We start from the raw sequence: 5314 nt of genomic DNA, 5'->3' as shown, positions 1-5314 counted from the left end.
GAAAATTCTATGGACTAGTCGAAGTTGTCCACAAGATTAGGAAGACATCATATAGAATCCAATTGCTCCTATGGATACAGACTAACCCTGTTGTCCACATCAGTAACTTGAAACGTTATTATTCCAACCAAGAAAACATCAAATAAAAGCAGGTGTTATTATTCCACAACAGAGAAGACTTGAAGAGTTAACAAACCGAGAAGTAATTTTCAACAGCTCCTAGTAGGTTGGAAAAGACTCCTCAATGCTGAGATAAGCTAGAAGCGCGTCGCGAGACCTAAAGTCANATTTTATATTTAATGTTGTTTTGTTTTCTCAATCTCATTTTAATTTTACAACATTTTCTTATTTTATATTAATTTACTTTTATTTTTATTTGTTTTCACTCTCAATTTTAGTTTCTATTTGAGTTTTGAACCTTAAAATTTGGGTTGTGACATATTGGTATCAGAGCAGCCAGATTTTAAATTCTATAGATATTTTCTTAGGATAAAGAGTCGTATATCTNGATAGAGATATTGACAAATTGTATAAGGGCAGATGTCGCGGTCATGATTGGCAAAGGCGTGTTGCCTGTGGCTGCATGTTAGATGTCTCAGCTATTCTTGTAAACAATTTGTGGTTCATGGTGGCATGGTCATTCCAAACCCCTTTTACTTTCTTTCATCTTAGATAGGCTTTTACTATTATTGTTGTGCCAATACGGGGTGTATGATTAGTCCTCAAAATCATATCTACACCCATCTGGACTAAAATGTCCCAAAATGTACTATAGGAGAACGTGACCAGTTGTTGTTTCTTCACTTGTAGCTTATAATATTGCTTTATTTGAAATTGTTTTTAACGTATTTCCTTGCTCACGTTTTCTAAAATATTTCTTCTAAACGTGATTCGAGCATACACTGCTATTGTTAGTTCAATCTTAATTTTGCATGGTTGACTTGTTCATTGGATTAGAACAAATGTCACATAATCATTGTCTCACTACTACATGAGTGCGATTGTGACATTTGTCTTCCGTTCAGTTGTGGGCCGCATCTTGTGACTAGTTACGTGAGTTTGGCCTGGAGGATACGTGTAGGTTGAAAAAGAAATGGTTGGATGCGGACTGCGAATAAGGGTTGGGCCACGGAAGGTTTTTTTTTTTTTTACCACATATGGACTTTGGGCTAGTGAGTCTTGAATTTGGGTTCGTTTGAAAAATTTTGGTTCATTTTTTAGTTCAAACGAACCCAAATTAAACCTCTTAGTTCCTTCTTCCTTGCACGACTCACTCTTAATTAAACCCAAATTAAGCATACCAGGTAGGGAAAGAAAGGCTGCTCGATCTCCTGTAAGGTCAACCCTCAACGGCGAGCTCACCATGCAATGCTATAAGTCCGATAGAAGTCCAAGGTTTCGTCTACTACAGACTAGGAAGCTCTTGGAGGAGCTAACATGAAATGAAAAATACATTCGATTACGGCAACTAATAGATAGCAAACTTTTTGGTAGAAACTGAATGATCCCTTGGCTCAGGCAAGAAAAGGAAAAGATAATCGTACTCCTACCTTTTCCGTAGGACAATAGAAAAGTTTGAGCTGAAAGATTGAATCACACCTGGTAAAAAAGGCGGGCTTAGCAGGTTTCTCCAAACGTTTAAACAAAAAGAGGAAGCAACTGTTCCTAAAGAGGATACCGATACGCATACATTCTCGCATGGAAGAACCTAGCTGAACCGGATCAAAGGTCCTAACCTAGTTCGACTAACCTTCTTTGGTTGGCCCCCACCCCTTGTAACAAGGTCAACCCGTACGTGCTTTTTCCTTTCGTTTACCGAGATAGCTTACCAGCTCTTTCGGCTCATAGCAGCAGTATGAAAAGCGGAATCCTCATCTTGAGTCGAGTCCGCATTGCCATACGAATCGACATCGGCCAAACCAAAAGCTCCTATTTTTTCTTTAACGAAAGCAGATCTAACAGTTTCGATAAAACCAACCTCTTTTAAAGAAGGAGTTGCTCTGCCTTGATCACCATGGACATATGCAGCTCCCGCTTTACCTTTTCCTACCGTGAAAAGAAAAGTTCCCTCACGATAGGCCCTCCCAGCTCCCGAACGTCTTTCTATCAATTGAGAGAGGTATAGAATAGTACACCAAACGAACAAGACAAGAATGGACTCATAAGATGGGCGGTCAGGGAAGTGATTTCATTTGTGTTATCCGCCAAGGAAATGATCAAGGAATTCTCTATACACGGCTGAGAGATGACCGTATTGTTGCACATCTTGAATAAAGTACCGTAGGCAAGCGAAGCTTTTGAAAATTAAAGCGTGTAGAACTCAGATCCACTTTCTCATCGATTCTTAAACTTCGGATCTGATCTTCCTTTCGTCTCCGAGTGACTGAGAGAGAATTTAGGCCTGGCGTGCATNATTTAGGTAGTAGCCATTATAATATTAATGAGCATAAGAGTTACAATTCTTCCATGGACCATATGTGTTATAGTTAAATGAATATATATATATATATATATTATGTATGTCGAGGTTTGGGTAAAGCAAAAAGTAGTAAGGAACACCATTGTCAACTCTAGAGCCACCCACAACTCATGATGGAGACCGATGCAAANTTACCAAGCACTCATACTCGCCAGGGTTGAGGAGACAGTCCGTGGGCTAATTGGGTTTGGAGACTGCGTATACGCGAAAAGAGCTCACTTTCGACTTTCTCCTCGATGTTTTATGCCCGATTCTAGTTTAGGAAAGGGTCTGATTTCTTTCATTGGAGCACATTGATGCTGAAGGAGTCTTCGAAACTGGTAGAGAGGCTATGATGACTTCAAGCTATTCAAATAACATGACTGATACAACAAAGAAAGGGTTTCTAAGTCACACTAGTGGAATAGCTTTTTCATAATAATTATCTCGATATATGATACCAAAAACCTGTCTAAGACTGATAAGGTAAGAGGTTTCAAAAGACAAAAGAATGACAATTCTATGTGTGATAGAAAAGAAGATCTTCTTTTTTTTTTTAGTGTGCGCGGTTCGCCTTTCTTCCTGACCACGGATAGGCTATGGGGCTTTGCTCTTCGGACCTTTAGAATACCACATTAAGGTGACAGGATTCAAACATATGGCTCTCTGAAACTTCTTCATCGGTTATTTGGGCGCATCTTTCTTAAAAGGATTGTGACGACAGATGACCTATGTGACAACAACGGACAACATGCCTGCCTTCCTGACCACGGATAGACTACGGGGCTTTGCACTTCGGCCCCTGAGAATACCACATCAAGGTGACAGGATTCGAACCTATGGCTATTTGGGCGCATCTTCCTTAAAAGGATTGTGACAACAGCGGAAAACATAATGAAAAGTTCCTAGAAAGAATACAATTGAACAATTTGTGTAATAATGCTCTTTTTGACTTTTTGAAGTCCGACTCGAGACAATGAAAAGTTCTTAGAAAGAATACAACTGAACAAAAGTTCCTAGAAAGAATACAATTGCGACGATCTTTATTCTGTCAAGAATATGTTTCATTCTCTATACTCATCTTCTTGGTTCAATTTTTAAAAACCACATTTTAAATCATATTATCTTGATCGAACTTGAGACCTCTCAAGGTCAAAACGATAATCATACCACTTAGACCAAATGCCTTTGTAATAGATCTATAATTCTTAGTTGCTAGTCTATATATGAAATTTATATAAGTAGAAGCTGTGCATTGCCACACATTCCTTTGGGTTAGGCCCCATTGATAACTATTTTATTTTTTTTTTTTTTTTTGGATGGGCATTCCAAGAATCAACTCAAGACCTCTTGCACCCAAAGCAAGAATCATACCACTAGACCAAATGCCCTTATTATGAAATATATATTAAGTTGTTTATGGAATGTATCACAATTATTTAATTTATTTTCTTTGTTAATGAAATTCATGAGCAATTATTATTATATCTTTTAGATCTAGACTGCTGTTAAATTATTTACATAGGGTTTGCCATAATTACTGTAGAGAGAAGAAAAAAAAATAGAAGTTATTTTCTAGTGTAAGTTTTAGTTTGATAGTTCCATTTGAGACATATATCGTGGAGTACACAAGTAAATGATATTAAGAGCATTATCATTAAATGGATAATACACTAGGTTGAGACATATATCGTGGAGTACACAAGTAAATGATATTAAGAGCATTATCATTAAATGGATAATACACTAGGTTGAGACATATATCGTGGAGTACACAAGTAAATGATATTAAAAGAGCATTATCATTAAATGATAATACACTAGGTTGCTGCTTAATTGCTTTCTCTGAGGCTCATCTTTTGAGAAATGAACATAGGGGCACATTCCAAGAATTCAACTCAGGACCTCTCGCACCCTAAGCGAGAATCATACCACTAGACCAAATGCCCTTTCTAAAAAAAATGCAACATTTTTAACTCCTACTCAATATATTTTTTTCTCTCAAGTTTGAAATCTATTTTCTTGAGCGATTGTTGGACTATAAAACAAAAAGTTGATGGTCTAGTATTTTACTTGTAAGTAAGGCATGTAATATTGAATTGTTCTAATATGCAAGTGTTATCAAATAAATTACAACCCAACAAATGAATCAAACTAATCAGTTTGGGTTGGGTTGGATTTATTCGGCTCAGTTCATCAGTTTGTTTGATTTAATTCTTCTATTTTGCTTCGTATGACAAGAAAATGAAGTTGTATTGAATGTACCATAGTTTGATTTATGACAAATTCATATGAAATATAATTGCATTAATAGTACTAAGAGTTGGAGTCTATAAACATTTCATGAACTTAAGTGCAACTTATGCTTCATTAAAAACGAGATAAACTTTAGTTAAGTAACTGGAACTTTAAATTACTTCATGTGGAGCTTCAATTACTTTATGTTAGCTACTATCTTTAGGATTTACTAATTGGACACGAGTTCTTGGATTTAAGGGATTGTTTTATGTAATTTTAAACTACAACTTATGTTTTCAAATTTTTATGTCATAATTTAGGTAGTGGTTGTATATTATGGATGAACACTACAGTTTTTATCCCATTCACCACAACTACTCTAGTTTTTATTTCAAGGCTATAATTGTAATCTATGTTGTATGGCAATAAAATTTGTTTAGATGAAATTTTAGTTAAAGTTGCATATTTTACTTCTTGCAAGTAAAAAATTTGTTTCTTAACATAATATGAATTTAGTTACAGAGTTATTAGGAGTAAGATGGAGAAAGAAATTTTCTTTAAAATAATAAACAGACCCAAGTTCATCTTTGTTGTTGTCTAATTGTGATTTTGTAAAAA

Source organism: Cucurbita moschata, unplaced genomic scaffold, assembly GCF_002738365.1.
Source record: "Cucurbita moschata cultivar Rifu unplaced genomic scaffold, Cmos_1.0 Cmo_Scf00084, whole genome shotgun sequence".
Taxonomy (NCBI): Eukaryota; Viridiplantae; Streptophyta; class Magnoliopsida; order Cucurbitales; family Cucurbitaceae; genus Cucurbita; species Cucurbita moschata.
This window is presented reverse-complemented; position numbering follows the sequence as displayed.